The following is a 17,876-nucleotide window of genomic DNA, read 5'->3' on the forward strand; positions in this document are numbered from 1 at the left end:
CAGTATAAATGTTCCATGTTTTAAGATGGTGCTATATAGTGTAAAAAAAAAAAAGAAAGAAGAAAAAAAACTGGCAAGATTTCTATACCCCTGGAAGCAAAGGCACACACTGCACTGTGCACTGTGAATATGAGTGTGTTGGGAGGGATCATGGCAAATATAAAAATAAATACAACTTTTTTTTTTTTAATGTGCCGGCTCCACTTCTCTCCTCCCCCATCGTCCTGTCCCATCATGAAAGAATCTTTGAAACTCAAACCCTTATCAGCATGTCCCTGAAAAAAGAAAAAGAAAAAAAAAAGTCTGAAATGAACTTCTCACAAGAAATGTTGATAACGCGTCAGCTGACTGCCAACATGCTACTGATTTTATCTGCTGGATTGAGGAAAGTAGAAATTAAGCACATTCTCGCTCTGTCCTCTTTTGCCCTCAGCTCAAACTACTTGCAACAACACACAGGGAATGGGAAGGACGGGGGGTGGGGTGGGGGGTCTTTAACATCTCATTGACTATGAACTGCTTTTAACCATCAGCTTTTAAATACGTTACGATGTCTGTTTGCATTTATCCGAGATGCCATAGTTTTACAGATTGAGGATTCTAAGATGATCTTATTTCATTGTCATCGTTCAATTAAAAAAAAAAAACAATACTCAAAAATTGCTGTCAGATTTTTGGTCAAAAACAAAATGTGAACGGTTTTCTGTTTTGTTCTTTTGTTCTTGTTTTGAAAGCAGCACAGCTGAACGCAGGTCAAGTGATGCACAGTTCCCAACCGAAGTTGCTGAACTTGTCGGCAGCAGATGCAGGAGGGATGATCTGCACGCCGAGCCAACTGAAAGGCCCCCATTTGAAAATACTGTCTTTCCGAAGGAATATACTCCGAAGACCGCTTTCAGGAAAGATTACTTGGGACAAGGAATGCAACATTCACCGTACATTCCTGAAGAGGGCGTCAGCGTAATGGTACAGTTTGTGGAAAGTTACAGCTCCAGGGCCAATATTTTCCATTGGACAGAGTGAACACTCTGACAACGTATGCAACGATGTAGTTGACACTGCGGCTGCTAACATATTTCCAGTTCAAGGTGACGTTACCATTTAAACTCTGACACCATGACCAGTATGCAAAATATCATGGAACATAAGAACATACAATTCTACTTTGGATTTTGGCCAGAAGATAGAACGTCTTCCGGAAGCTACGGGAGGTTAGATGGTGCTTAAATCAAGCTCTTCATTTGGTGTCGCACCAAAAAGAAATGGAGTTTTTGTTCCCAACGCTAAAGACAGAGGGAATACAAAAGGTTTGTAATCGTACTTTATTTCTCACGCCTGCAGGTGACATTTAAGGATGTAAATTTTCGTGTTCAAAAAAAAAAAAAAAATGTAACGTCTCTAACTTTTTCATCCTCTTGTGGGCTCTTGTCACGCAAAGTAACCAGCATAATATTCGTTCAACTAAGTTTGAACCTGTGCTTTTATAAAACAATAGACGAATGTCCTTTGAAACGTTTTTACAGGCCTGACCCAAATCGAAATGACAAAATACTTCATCTTTCAGGTTCAAGAGGCTTTTTCATGTTTGTTTTGAGGAGGCTGTTAGCAACCGCTGTCTCAAACATGACATTCTGTCTGTGGTTTCACTTGCAGTGAATGATGACGCGACAATGGTTAAGTTTACGCACAAACCCGTTCGGTTCAGGTTGGAAAAACATCGTGAAAGGTCACGTGACTGTTGCTATAATGGTTACAACACAAACAATACTCACTTGTGGTTGCAAATGTGAAATTCACCCACCCACCGTGCTTGGATTCTCCCACTATGTGCTGGATGAACGTCATTTGCTACCAGCAAATACACGTGGACAATAAGTGTGATGATAATAGATCGATCAATGGTTGTGTCCACCTCTAAAATGCAACGTGTCATCCTCTCATGCCTGTGTTGCGGTGTAATTTTTACAAGCTGCATCTTATTCTTCACTGCACACTTTCACACTGGCAATAAATGGGCTGTTTCCAGCCAGACCCTCACTACTGGCTCTCGGTGTTTCCTTCTTGGAAGTCCACTTAAGATGACAAAAGTAGCCGTCTGCAAAAGATGTATTGCCTCAAATTATGTCCCGAGTTTTTCCCAAGCTGTTGCTGATGGCACTTTTGGAGGGAAAAAAAAGAAAAAAAAGAAAGCAAGTTGTGAAAAAGCTAAGTGGCTGGGCTTTATGACCTATTGCCTTGTCTGCCATCCACAGGGATCAATTAGTCTTTCTTGTGTAATAGCTGAAAGCAGAAAAAGCACAAAAATATATACTTTCTCCAGAGTAATAACAGGTTTTGCACTCGCTTCTAATGTCTAGGCAGCACTGCATGGGAGTTCTCTGCTTGGAAGATGTGTGGCTCATACTGCCTCTCTGCTGGGCACAAATGCATAAGAATGTGTCCGTCCCCGTGTTTAAATATTAATAAGCCGATTGTAAAGCTTTCTCATTTCATCCATCTGTATTTATCTGGAGTCCAACATCAAGACGGACGTGCCCAGCTGTTACGTCTGGACAGCTGTGATTGACTTCAGGAGGAATCGAGTGGTGACTGTTGAGCTGACACCATCAAAGCGCCGTATGTAATGGATCACACCAAGGGGGTAAAGATGTATCTTTCTAGTCAGATAGTCTATTCCCCTGTGATATGTTCACTCTGAATATCACAAAGTCCATCTTGTGAGCTAAATAATCAATGGTTTCCCTTTAGGCAGCCTCCAGGCTATCTGGCGGAAGACAGAGAGAGGGAAACAGTGCTTGTTTGCGTTGGAATACAAAGAAAATAAACTGTCTTGCGCTTCTTATCCTTAAGGTAAATAAGGACACCTTTCCTTTCAATACCAACTTTTTCCCTCACTGGCTGACAACTTTTCAACGGTGTCAGGAGGACAAATGTCAAGTGACAATGACACCCCAATGTGTTCTTTTGAAAGGGTTGAAAGCACCGGGAAATTACAGCACTTTGTCATTCTTCAGCGCATGTTTTTCTTTCAATCTGAAGACAGGCAGTTAAAAGTTAGCACATCAAGAGAATGTAAATTGTACCTAATTAGTCGCATATCAAAATCAAGTTTAGCCAAACGACGTGTACTCTGCGACTGAAGCGAAACATCTCACGGTTTGAATCGGGAGCACGACAGCTCCCAGAAAAAGAGCACTTCAAGTAAAACGCAGCAGCACTAGAAAACCATACAGCAATTTCTTACAATACACCACAACCACCCATCCTTGCAATCATGCTCTCACCACTAAGAGTGCCTTCAATCTCCAGAGCAAAACCAAGCATTTGACCACAGGACATTGTAATCGTTCACTTCCTGTTTCCCAGACTTCCCATGAAATATCTTGCTGGAGGGTAGGTTTAAATAAGCACTGGCTGATATTAGATTTTCAGGTTCGTCATGACATAAAGACACTGCATTGAGAGGATCAGAGCTCACATGCCTGCAGTGAATGCAACGCTGCGACATCACGTGGCTTGTGACCTCAGTTCGAGAAGATCTGCATGTCTACAATTCCTCGGTTAACCGGTCAGAAGAAAATCAGTTGCCAGTGGTTTTAATGACTGATTGTTTCAGTCTCTCTGTCAAGCATTTGCAGATATTTTGTTCATTTATGACAGAAAAGAACGAGGTTTTCATTTGTTATGGACTGTTGGAAAATGTCCAGATATTAATTTACGTTACTTGGTCTCATTTTTAATGTCCCTTTTTTTCCTCAATTATGATGAAGTAATTAAACTAAAGTGAGACTGCTACAACTGCTCCCATCAGAAAACCAGATTTCACATAGCTGTGATATTACAATACTCTGCAGCAGCACTAACCCGAAACAATGTTTTCAAATCCTTTTTCAGCTTGCAGAACTATAAATAGAGGGCAACTCGTGAGCAAATGGTCAAAGGGTCCTTTTTTCTAAATACTGAGCCCAAGGAGTCCGGCCAAACCTCTGAAAAATATTATTCCCGGCTTATTTATTTGGAATGGAACATCTATTTTTACCTCCAGTTTTCTCAGAAATCCACATGAGGCCTGTGCTCCAATATGATTAGAAATTACACTTTCCATTTACCGTAGTGCGGCGACGCAATAGCTTGTGAATACAACTGATAATGCAGTTGGTCTCAGATGCTGGCAGACTGTTGTGATCGGCACCATTAACTGAAGTTTCATGCGTGGGAAATGTAAATTCTCTTTGTTCTGCGAGAAAAGTTTTTCTTTGCAGGAATTTGCATAAAAAAATACAAGTGTTTGATGATCATGACAGGATATTGGGATACTAATAAATGTGATGAATTCACATTGAATTTGTTTTTTTTTTTTGCTTTTGATTTGACAGCTCGATCCAACCTGATCAAACATCTTGTTCTGTTTTAGCAAAGTTTTCGAAGAGGACAATAAATAATGCCGACGTGTGATGACATGAGCTCGAGATTAGAATACATAGTTGGGGAACAACTTCGACGTGCATTGGTTCCTTCACAGTGATAATGCTGCTTTATCCAAGCATGATTTAAAATGAAACAGTTTGTAATCAAATTACCTTATGCTCGCTATTTTTCTCAAAAGGACAACAGCAGCTGAAGCTCACGACCCCTGAAAACCATTATACATTCATTATACAATTTATGTTTCCAGTTGCAATGTGCATTTTGTCATATATTAACACCCCCCCCCCCCAACTGTCGAATGGTCATATTTTAAGTTTTATTCTGTAAGGAAGTACAAGGGTGGCGTGTGTTTATTCTGCTGCCACATGTAACAAAGAGATCTGTGTTGTGTCTGTGTTGCAGTTTCAAAGCACACTGAGTGAGACCAACGCAGAAATACATGGCAGCGCTCAGAAACATTGGATGAATCTAAATCCCCATTAAAAAGGAATTTGTCTGGAGGGGGTTTGGAGGCTTTAATATTGCATGTGTTGATCAATAGTTTTCATTAAAGCACACATGAATTGCTTTTCTCTCCTTCCCCCAGTCGTAATTACAGTTCCAAATCCTTGTCTGCTTATCTATTATTTCAACTTTTATTCAAATGTTTGCCCGACTTTCCTTGATGTACGTTCGAAAACGTGACGCGCACCAGATGTCAGCCTGTCAAGCTGATGTGGCGAAGCATTTGAGAACATGCCGGATCAAGGTGGAAAAGTAAAAGATCCCCTAGAGAGTGAACGCTGAATTTTGAAAAAATGTGTACAAAAGACAAACGGGCATGATTACCGTCCCTCTTTGTTATTCACAAGGTAAAGATATTGGATTTGAACCTCGGTCCCAGTTTGCAAAACATCTGCCAATCAGCCAAAGGCAAATCCCCATCTGGAAGAGGGAGACGCATTATAATAACATTTATACAGTATCTGTATGCAAAACATTTGGCCTGCTGAGTGAATTTCAAATGCTTGTTTGTTTGATTAAATGTTAACTGCTGACTTAATTAATTTGGAAATTCTGGTGTTGGACATATATTTGTTTTTTTTTTTCAGTAGGTATTAAAAAGATTAAAGACCGTGACATTAGCTGTGAATAGCTGGTGTTGCTGCCACAAGGGCCCCTTGCCAAAGAGGATTCAGCTGAGCAGGTTCCTCCCCCATGTAAAAAGAGGTCTCTTGTTATGTGTTGTGCCCTAGAATACAGAGCGTCACAGCTGAATGGGTTCCATCATCATTCCAGCTACCTAATGAGTGATTGTTTGTGGGCTGATAAAATTAAATTGCAAGCCTCGCTGATTTCGGCAACAGGTGTTTTTCCTTCGTCTCGCAACAACATGAGAGACAGGGGGTTTTCACCACCTACTCAGGATAATCACGGCTCCTGCTTTACTCTCCCTTCCGAGCGAAAAAACGGGACAGATGTAACCCTCCTTCCTTTATGGTGGTTCATTAAGAGTGCTGATAACCATCTGAAAGAAAATATCATTAATAATAGTGTTCGCACAGCATTTGCACCTCCCTAACAACAGACAGTCATTTCTTCATAATCCCATTTAAAGCAATTTTCCCGCACAGCACAATCAGTGTCTTTATTCTCGGTAACTACCCCACTCTGTTGTTTTCATGGTTTACGGTGCAACATTCGTACAAATGGCAAGGCATGGTAAAGAGCTGCACCAAAGTACACTTGAACAGGCAGGGAAGCAGTTGCAGTGTTTACTATCCTTCAATACCATCAACCCATTGCCACCCAGCTCTGTTATTCGCATGCAGGCTCTCATGTGCAGTGCTTCATGGCCAGCTACGCCTTGGGCAACGCACCGCTTGAGGTCAGAAGAAAAGAGGACTTTGCTTCCTGCCGCAGTGTCTGGTGCTCTTGCTGCTTAAAGGACGTTCAAAACAACAAGAACCAGCGCACACAAAATTGTGCAACAAACAATGGGGAGACTTGTGATTGGAGAGCTTCTCCCATCCGCCCAAACATCTCTTTTACAAGACCGGGTCTGCAACCATGACTGTGCAACGAAAGGACTCAAATAAAAGAAGATGGTCGTCATCGGATACAAAGGAGCTATTACATGAGGCCTTACACTGGTCGCTACAACGTCGCAGTTATACGTGGGAGGTGGAGGGCAGAAACCACGAAAAAGGAGTTTTCCCCACAACTTTTTAAGAGTTACGGTTGTAGAGGGAGATGTTTGGTAGTCTTACATTGTCTTGGCTGTCGTATATCGAAACTTGGAGCAACAAATATGCACAAAGGCCGCCATGTCAGTTGTTGGTAGCTGGTGTGACCAGTGTTGAGTGCAGTCTGCCTACAAATGCTGATGAAAACTATCCCTGCAGTCTTCAGTACTTGACGCCGGTATGTTTCGAACGTTTGTTTGGCATCACATCTGCATTTCATCTCCCTAATTCAACAGAATTTGGATTGTTCTTTCAAGCAAGTCACTTTTTAATGAAATTATATCTGCAAGTACTTAATATGATAATCTCAATTATGATCATTTGTTGGGGTGTGAATATGCCATGACTTCTGTAAACAAAACATAGTTCTGCTGAGTGGCAGGATTCACTTCCAAGCCCTCAGAGAAATAAAATATTTTAATAGCCTCTTTTCCTGTTAATGATATTCCGTTCGTTCTTAACACACCATTGCACAGATATTGAAACCATTCATTTCTGTAATAGGGAAAAAGGCGCCCACAGAGAACTCAATCTGAATCTTGTATTCTTGACAGTTACTTTTCTCTGATAACACTTAACATCCCGCACCATCATATATTCAGCGGATTTACCGATTTTGCAGGCTTTCTAACAGCTTGATGTTTTGATTCGGTCAATTCCATATTTCATGACAGTTTATCACTTCGAATGCTACCGACAGTATGTATCCATGATGAATGTTTAAAAAAAATGTTATATACTGCTTCACCAAGACAAGCATCAGATTTAGCATCACAGGTCAGTGCAGTTGCAGATAGTACTGCTTCCTCGTGTATTTACAGTATGAGTAATATTCACTGAAGCGAGGAGCTTTGTGATATTGCCGTGACCTCAAGCAGTGACTTGCGTTCAGCGAGAAAACATGAGTATAAATATTCTTTTGAATATGTGTTACATGAATGGCTGCTAACCACGTCAATAGCCAGGAACTCTTTTGAGCTGCTTGTTCTTTCGAGGCCTGGTGCTCACTGAAGTGCAGATAAAAACAGCTTTTAATGGCATGGTATTTCATGCTTTAGCAAAAGAAAAGCATTAATATCTTGGGAGCATATTTTCTGTTTTTCATCATGTCATCTAGCAAGGTGATGCCATCGTAGGGGTGGAAAGAGTATTATGAATTTGCAATTAAGTAGGAGTACTGTTCCATTACTAATGTATTACTCACCCACAATTAAAACTACTGGTGTTAAAAGCATTCTTCTCCAAAAACTAATTAGCATTACTTATTTTTTAACTGTTTAATGTGTAATAACAGCCATTAAACTGAAGCAGAAATCCATGAAGAATACATCTACTTCCAATAAAGCATGTTGGTCTGAGAAATAATTACACTGGAAATAAAAGTATTGTAGCGACTGGAGTACAGGCTGGTGTTGTTTAGCTAGCTCGCGCACTAGTTAGCGCGAGTACTCATGGGAGTGTTCGTGTTCAGGGTTCACGAGAGTGACATCGTTACAAATGTAAGTGCTGTAAATGTTTGCATTGTCTGGTTGTTGTGTTTTGCGTGTTTTAAAACACTATGGTAATTATTTTACACCATGCCATGGCTGTAACTGGCGTAGCGAGTAATGATTTCAGTGTGTGTTTGTGTTGTAGGTGTATTGTCATTAAATGGCCAACTCTTGCAGTCATGCGGTGTGTATGGGGTAAAGGATTTGCTCTTGAAACTGAGACCTCCGTCTTACGAGGCTTACTTACACACGGATCGCCACAGTGACAGGTGTAGGGTGACGGTGAACTTTAACCATGAAAATCTTTGCATTTAATCCTCGGGCATTTTCAGCCAAATTTGAAGGATTGAAATGCACTGGATATAAGCTGCATTTTAGCCATGCAAATCTGCTTGTTTGGGTTTTATTTGTTCTGGAAGAAGTGAAGAAAAACCCCAAGCAAAAAAAACAACTTAATTACAGTCACATGAGTAGTTGTAGTTTGTTACTCCCACCCCTGTGTAGCAGTGGATGTCAGCAGCAGAATCCCACTGGGCCATGTGATAGATCCCCCCCCCCCCCCCCCCGCAAAAAAGGCGGTTAAACCTAAAACAAGCCAGAGGTACAAACAGCACCCCGATGGGCTTTATTGAACACAGCGTCTGCAGAGTTAAGTAAAAGGCTTTATTCTGATCAATAGACAACACATTAACCTTTAGCTCTTCAACAAAACACAATCAATACGCGCGCGCGCGCACGCGCACACACACACACACACACACACACACACACACACACACACACACACACACACACACACAGAGTTAACGCACTGCACAAGACTGTTGCCACGTTGACTAGGTGTGAATACTCTAGATGTCAAACTGCTTCATCCAACTAGTTCTACTCATATGATGGGGTCACAATTTCACTCTGTCACTGTGTGTTTAGAATCATCCAAATGACGATGCAACAATGTGTGCCTCTGCACAAGCAATTACATACACAGCAAATATGTTGCATTTGAGTAGAGTTTTCAAAAATATGGCAAGATTGGGATAAGTTACCAGCCTCTAAGACAATACAGAATGAGAACGATAGTCACGGGTGGGGGGAGGCGGACCTTTACTGGTCAAAGATATTAAGCTCGACCTTCAAACAAGCTAACATGAAACCACTTTCAAGTTTGATCACAGTGTCGTGCGTTTATATGCCAACTTGATGGGGAATATGGCATTAAACTGACATCCTTCCCAGAGCCAGAGAAGAAGATAAATCAGGCCAGTCCTGTTCCCTGAGTTTGTATTATGGAGCTCAGACCCACAGAGACCTGCTGAAAGCTAGGTAGCGTAGCGCAGTGAATGGTAGTGGATGGTTCAGTTATAAAACATGGAGCTCTTGTTCAAATACATAAGTTAATGCCATGGTCTTGGTTTGTGTTAGTAGTCCCTCTTTAAGTCATCGGGGTTCCGTGTGCCGCATGAAATCACTGCACCCGATCAGGAAAAAAAAACATTCCAACGATGTGCCTGCTTCTAAACTTTCAGTATATTAATTATGAACCTTATGTAGATGCCAAGTTATACGCATGCATTAAATGACAACTCTGGGGAAAAGCGTATTTGATGATTTTGGCGAGGCACGCTAACACTTCCCACCCACTACCATTCATTGTGCTAAGCTAATGAGCATTCAGCGAATCCCCCATGTACACAGAGGATTGAAGGGTATTGATCATTTTGTCGAGCTCAAAGGAGGACTGTCAATATGTGCATTTCCTAAAAACGTTTCCTCCAAAAAGTTGGATTTCCACAAAGATTATTCTGTTGGGTATTAAAAGGGAGAGAAAAATCAACTTCAAGAAGCTGGCTTAATCCACAAAAAGGCTGCATTTATGTGGACAGTCAATATATATACAGTATGTGTGTACACCAGCAGCAGATTTTTGTCTACTTTAACTTACACTGCCCTGCAGGATGTGAAACTGATTTGTCATTAGGAAGCAATTGTCAACATGTTGGGGTCTGTTCTATTTAATGCAAATCTCTGGAGTAACACTGTTCCTGCAGATACTTGCAAAGTGTATTGTACTGTACACTTATTGCAGTATTGGATTGGAATGAATCTATAGCCAGGTAAACATTATAGAACCAAAAAGCCAAAAGGTGGCCACAGTGGAGTAAACAATGGAATCTGTGTACAAACATAACAAGTCTAACTCCCTGTAGCACAATAAAAAATGGAAACACCCTCCAACACAGCTTTTTCAATAATTGTATTAAAGACAAATGAGATAGGGATTCAGGGTATTCATACATTTGTTTTATAAATGGAATGCAACATGAAGGAAACACCTATACTCTTATTTTCCTTACTGTTTTATGCAATGGACGTCATGCTCTTATGCTTTAAGGTATGCAAAGCAAAGAGAGTCCGTACTATCTGTGGCGCGATGCAGAACAGTCTCTTCACTCCTCATGTACACCGAGCAATCTTGACATGTCATCACATCAGTTAATTTCACACTTCACTTGATACTTTGTGATGTAATGAGCAGCCATATTGCTGGGGTCTTGGGCAGTCAGCCCAATCATATTCACTGAGAATATGAAGTAGGCGAGGATGTAAAAGAGTTGCTGGAATTATTGAACGTGCTGTAGGATTTCATTGTGTTATACATTTGGACTGTAGTGAGCAGAAGGTTGGGTAGATAAGATAAAGGCGCCGCGAGAATGTGTGTGTCTCGGGCGCATGCATTTGAGAAGTGAGGTGGAATGATGTGGAGGGAATCAACATTCGGAGGAATCGGACTTTCATTCTGCTCCAGTCACATGATTTTATGACTGAAGGTCTGGTTCATCTTCTGGTGGCACTGACTTCCGAGCAGGCCGTGAGGATATTACTTTTTCCCCTTCATTAAATCTTTTGCTCGCGTTATTACAACAACACACTCTTACAAATTCTACTATGTTGTATCTACATCCAACTGTCTATCATCATCTAAATTTCTAATTTGTTCCCTCTTTTTCTACACAAAATGTATGATTGCACGCAAGTATTTCACACATTTGTGTATCCGTTTATTGGAATGTTAGCAAGCCATCTCAAAGCATCGTGGATGGATTTTGATGACATTTGGAGGAAAATTTGGATGTAATACTCAGAATGCGGGAATAACTTTGACAGGTAACCTGGATCAAATTATAGATACTGGAGTACACAAAGTATCACATGGCAGCAGGGTACATTCAATATAACTATTAGCTCAACTTACTGTTTGATTCAGTGGACAACACTGGATTGACAGTGATGGAGAAGTATATCTGAAATAGTTTTTGGTGTCAAAGTCAAAATGTAGTGAATCCTGTCATTTACATGAGAGGCATTCGTCATTTTTCACACATTTCCACGACTGTCAAGCATGAGTTGAATGTTCCATCTCTTTTTTGTACATTATATAGTATTGTTTCAAGGAGTGAAAAATCCAGAGGCTGACTTCACAGCTGATCTCTATCCCCACGGCAACGTAACAAGACCATGGTGGAGCAGACAGATGTTTTCCCCAAATGTGGGAATAAGCAGACCTTAATTGTGCCTTTTTACTGTTATCTTCTGTCCACGCACTCAGACAGATGCATTGCTGAATGAGGATTTGAATATGAGAGAAATTGAGGTTACGAGGGTTGGCATGAGCTGTCCAAGGTGCTGAAACGCCGTTTGTTATGAATTTTCGAATGCTGTTCATGAAATTAACATTTTCATTGAAAATGCCATTGCTTTTTTCGTTTTTCAAAAGGTGATTATTTCATGTTTCAGATGCATTTAATTTTCGGGAAGTGTCTGGCTTGTTTTAAACTTGAAGCTGTTCAATATATTCAAAGCGAAAGCAAAGCTTGTAAGTTCAAGTCTATAATTATATAAATACAATACTGATGACGACCAAATTGAATTATTGTGCTTTTTCTCCTCTGTAAGGGTGGGGCTCTCATTTAAGTGAACATGTGACTTTTGACAAATAAAATCATATTTATATGCATTTCCAATATCTGATCCAGTAGTTTCGAACAATATCACACTGATATGATGCTGAAAGACAAGCATAAAAATCATGCCACTGGTCCAAAGGAGGCAAAAGTAAATTCTGCTTTTTATCATAAAGGTGTGTCGCACGTTAAGATTACATGTCATTCTTACATTACATTGTGTATTCGCCGGGCGCCACGAATGACGCAAATACGTGAATTTCACCAATTCGTGTCGATGCGCAAGCTGAAAATCAGGCTTTTGATTTCCCTGGCATCAGTGACGTCAACGGTCCTGGCGCCTGTAGTTGGTGTCCGTCCGTGATATCCTGGCACTGATCCTCGCCAACAGGTCATCGAACTGGGCCCCCGTCAGCCTGAAGTGCCGCTGGAAACGGCTGTCGTCAAGGTGCCGCTCCTGGAGAAGGCAGTGAAATTCACCCAGCTTTGTTTGCCTCCAGATTATGCCACGGATCCAGATACGGGGGCATTTGATTTTCCGCTCTATCAGGGACTTCCACAACTGGTACAATCCAGCAACGGTTGTAACGTCAGCCATGGTTGATGATGGAAAGAAATGGCGGGAATAAATTCGCACGAATGACACAAAAAAATAACAAGTGATCCAGTGGCCAAATTTGCGGGAAATAAAGCGACGTGAAAATTCCCGTTGCATATGGTGCGAACACACCTTTCCACAGTTTTCTCATCATCTGGTCCTAATTCTACAGTCCATCAGCACCAAAATGCACTGCTTCCTTTTCAAATTCACATAGCCAATAAATGGAAATCAAATTGGGTAAATATTGAAATACATGGACATTTTTTGGTGGATTACCTCACTATGGTACCAACTGATGTTGACTGCAGTATCAAACAGGAAGAAGTTGTTGGTATTTTATTATTTAAGTCAACGACTTTTAAAAAAATACCACCATAAGCATTAGGTTTTTATATAATACATGAATGTCATATTACTACTTGAAAAAAAACGCTGAACAGAAGATGTGATCAGGAAATGTCACCTGTAACTGAAACTTGAACGTGTAAGTTACTATTTCAAAATGAAGCGTTTCACCTATCCAGTTTGCCATAAAGTGAAAGTTGAATTGAGCCGACCACAAATATGGCAGCATGCAAAAAGATCCAACGTGGAAAAGAACATTAGAAATGACTTCCACACTTATGGACCATAAAAATGAGAGCAAACTCAGATCAATGAGATTCCATTACCATCCTATCTCATTTCCCAGAGCTGAAGTGGAAATGGGTTAGAGATGGATCGTGTCATTACCAATTCCAGCGGATCCACGGGAGCCATAGATGATTGTGTGAGTGTGTGGGTACTATCTGCACCCGCTGCCAATGAAAAGGTTTTTAGTGACAAGCAGGAAGGTGAGCAAGAGTTCATGCACCATCACGACCATCACACTTGCCTCCGGACCGAAAGCGCTTGCCAACATTTTTGCTCCTTATAATCGCTTCTTTTGATAATCTGAATATTAGGATTATGATGGGTGGATAAATATTTGCCAGTGGAACAATAACTCTGTAGATTGAGTCTCCTTAAAACCACCTCCACACGTTCAATTCTCCATTTGCTTTTGTCTGTTTTATTTTGAACGTCTATTCATTTCGCTTGCCGCTCAGCTGAAGAACCGTTGCCCACAAAAGTGAATAATTAATGCCAAAACCTAATTTGACCCTCGTAACAACTAACAAATCAGAAATATATAAGCACAAAAAAAAAATAAACCTGCAACCTGCAAAACGTAACGTCTTTATCTTCAATATTCAAGCACACGTACCTCCAGAAAACCTCTTTATAAATTTTTTTACTTCAACGCCCACAGATGTCGCACTCATTAGACATGTCCTAAATAAAAGAGTCTTTTCAACAGTTAGAGGCCCATAAAATAGATTAAAACAACTCACCGAGTGCACCATCAATTTTTGAAAATACTGATTCAATATATATATATATATATATTTAAAGCTTCACATCGTAGCTGTTGAATACACTTTCAGTCTAAAAGTTCACTCATCTAATCCCATTAGCAGGTAGGTCGCTTGCAAACCTTGGGATTAGACTAGAGAAATTAAGCAGTTAATCTGACAGTTGATTGTGCTGGAGTTAGTTACGTGTGTGTCTTTTCTGGTAAGGAGCCTCAGTCTTATTAGGAAACCACATTTGAAGATTCCATTGTTGTAATTTAAAAAAAAAAAAAAACAAGAAAAAAAAACCTGGTTAAACTGAACTAATTTTATTTCGGTAACTTTCAAAAACCTATCTGCATAAATGAAATTGAAATTCACAAGGAAAAGAAAAACATTAATATTTGAACAGAAAAGCAATGTGAAAAAGCCTCCCCCCCCCCCCCCCCGACAGCTGAGAATGTTATTCACTCGCTCAAAAACCGAAGACAAACTCGCATGGTGCGAGACTTTCCAGTCGGCCAAATCAAAACAGGTCCAGTCATAACTCCTTCAAACTGTCAGTCATTGTAGGTGAGACCCGTGTTGATGTCTGGGTCTGAAAGAGTCAGCTTTATAACATCAATGTGAGTTGAGCAGTGCATTTTATACAGAAGGCGTTCCATCATTTGCATCCAATTACAGCTAAAGTTGAAGTGGACATGGGTTTGCCTACACAGTTACAAAATGGGTTGTCAATATTTCAGAGTCAAGCTATTGAACCTGGACAGAGTATTCACAGCGATATGGAGAGCAACCTCAGAGTGGAGTTAAAAGTCTGGAAAATTCATGGTAACTATGTTCTTCTGAGTGCCCGGTGAGACTTAAATACACGCTGCCTGCCTTATGGCAAAGCTATATCTTATTGTTAATTAGTATGCTAATTATAACCGCTAATTAGCTTGAAGCGTATACCACCGCGGAAAACCGAGAATTGCTCGAGTATAACGTATGTTTACTGCGGGTAGCGAGCTGCTGTCGCCCAAGTTAAATCTCTCTCCACGCTACTAAAGCCGCTTCAGTAACTCTGGGACATTTAGGGAACGTTGTAAATTGGATAGCGTGAAGGATTGTTATTATTGAGTCACCTGTAGCTGTGAGCTCTCAAAGCGGTTTATCTAATATCCCCGTTAACTTTATGGAAAACTTTCGATGAAGAGGGACCGCTTGGAGAGGAACCGGACAACTTTGAGCATGTAAATTCCACGCCAAATATAAACGAAGTGGCTTGGACTCCTGCTAAAAAGACACTTTTTAAGTCTTTCTGCTCTACGACTTCATGGACTTAGAAGGAACTACTTTGTCTTTGTCAAAGACTGTTCAATTTTGCCAGAATGATCCATTTGACGTTAAAAAAGAAAAAAAAAGCACACACTCTCTGCCAGGGGAGCATTCCCACCGACCACAGTCCCGCCTAAACATGTGAGAAACACTCGGGATGAGAAGTTAACTGATAGCTGGATGGATTTGTTCATCACAACTGAACTGGATCAACTTCCTTGTTGCTCACAGTCATCAAGTGAATTGCTGTTCGAGTGGACCGATAATTGGTAAGTAGACTCAGGGTAAGGAACAATATAAGCATATTCATAAGTTACTCGTTGTCCAGCTTTTTTTCTTAGTGGTTATTTCTCCCCTTTTTTTTCCAAATGCCGCTGTGTGTTTCGTTTGGCTTGTGTTAAGCTTTTTGACCGAACATCGGATGCCTGCATCAAAGAAGATCCTCGAGTACATCGGGATAAAACAGTATCACAACTTTGTACCTGGTTGATCAATCCAATCGATCATGAAACCGTTCCTTCTGAAGTATTGGAGTTGGCAATTGCTTCTGCTATGTCTCAACATGGATAAGAACGATCGGCGGCTTCAGTTTCAACGCAACAGCATTCTGTGAAAACACGAGGCTCTCTCTACTTAGGTGCTTTTTTCATTCTCATCAGAAGCAAATGGTCTTTCGAGCTTTGTTACGATTTCCGTAATGTCCTTTTCCTTCCTTTACTTCAGCGCGCGTCAAATTTAACATACCGGAAGGCAGGCAGCCTGATATGATGGTGTTGCACCAATCTGACACAGAAGCTTACAGAGATCTTTGAAGAAATCGAGAAGAAGTCACCTGGAATCTTCCGAGTCACGCCGATCAATGAAGAACTTAGGAATAACTGAGCGTTCACATGAGTGTTCATATGACACTTCCAGGTTGGGATGGGAGTGATAAGTTACGTTTAATATGCCTCTCTATCGTCATCATGCTCAGTAACATCCTAAGATACTACAGTTCTGAACTTCATGATGTGTGGCCCTCCGGAAGAAGCAGCCGCCGCGGCCGAAGGAAGTGAACCTTCAAGGCTATTCCACATAAACCGTGAGGCAAAAGCGGTGGGTCGTGGACGTTGTATTTAAGTCTCATCTGGATTTTGTCCCATTTAATGGGGAGTGTTTTAAAGATGTCCTTTCCCAGCAGTAAATACGGTTTCAACATTTCCGACTGCATGTTTCGTTTCCATTTAAGTTGATTGGGGGAAAAAAAAAATCCTTACAACAAAACCTGGCGGTGAACACATCATGCAAGGGTATGCAAAAATTTAATAGCATCATCAAGATGTGTAAATAATAATAATAATAAAAGAAAGCAAAAACACTGGAGAATATAATTAAATTACACATTAGATTGTCATTTTAAAAACTAAATTTGGAATAAAAGCTCTAAAAAAATAATGACAAGTAAGACAACTCTGCTCTAAACCTTGAAGAAAGTCCAACAGCAGCTGTTGCTTTATGTGAGAGCCGACCTGCCTACAATTGTAGTTCACGACAGTAATGAATGCACACACACGGGCCGAAGAGGATGCGGCAATGACGTACGATCGCGGGAAAGACACGGTGGCCAACAGCACCATCACCATCCTACCCGCTCAGTCGCTAGTAGTGCCGAACAAAGACTGGGATATTTGGACGATTCCCAAAAAAAAAAAGGTTGAAATGTTTTCCATCAGTCAAATATAGAAGGTGAGGGTTATGATATACAGTATACTCAACAAATTGGGTGATAAATCTTCTTTCCTCAAAAGACTGATTGCACTGCATGTCTACAAGGAGCCTGTGGTGAGCACTTCATTAAAGACTAATTCATTTTCTCTTTTATATATGTAAAATTCTCAGTACTACACATGACAATAGACCGTAACGAGTGCATTTATCTCTCTCCATACCTGGCAAGATAGCTTGTCGTTTTGTTATTTTTCCTGCAGGACCTTTTCATTTAAGTGTTTAATTGTTGAATACTGGAACAAAAACTGTACGGATTACATAACTGATGGGCAGAAGTCACTTTCAGCGGTGCTTTATGCGCGTTCCAAGCAATAAATAGATATTTCAGTATCACTGATGATTAAGTTTGATGCCTACTGTCTCCAGGGAGGAGATAAAGCAGGTATAAAAAAAAAAAAAAAAAGGGAGGAAGAAAAATGACATGAAATATCGTTGAGTTCTTTTTCATGGCTTAACTGAGAGAAAAACCTCCTGTACCCATAGTCCATATTTCACACAGACTGTAAATTTCAGCTGAGATGCCTTCATTTCTAATCAGAGCCTGCAGCATTTTCTACAGTTGATTATCTTTTAAACAGGGGAGGAATTATTTTGGAGTCCATCAGTCATTTATGTAATCCCACAGTTTAGCGACCAGCATTATGCCGATAATGGTAAGACATTTGTTTTGACAGGAAGTTCTTGTGTTGTTCGCAGTCGTCCCGGCATCT

At 40.6% G+C, this 17,876-nt stretch overlaps 1 long non-coding RNA gene across 1 annotated transcript in view; it reads right to left on the reverse strand.

Moving 5' to 3' along the window:
- Positions 1-257: 257 nt before the first annotated feature.
- Positions 258-17,876, reverse strand: part of LOC147238638 (uncharacterized) — a 96,357-nt gene continuing 78,738 nt past the window's right edge. Inside the window, exon 4 of the long non-coding RNA XR_015111808.1 lies at positions 258-275. This is a non-coding gene — a long non-coding RNA (uncharacterized LOC147238638). The remainder of the gene's footprint in view (positions 276-17,876) is intronic.

The sequence above is a fragment of the Aulostomus chinensis genome, chromosome 24 (assembly GCF_037954235.1).
Source record: "Aulostomus chinensis isolate RoL2024-O1b breed Wild chromosome 24, RoL_Achi_v1.0, whole genome shotgun sequence".
Lineage (NCBI taxonomy): Eukaryota > Metazoa > Chordata > Actinopteri > Syngnathiformes > Aulostomidae > Aulostomus > Aulostomus chinensis.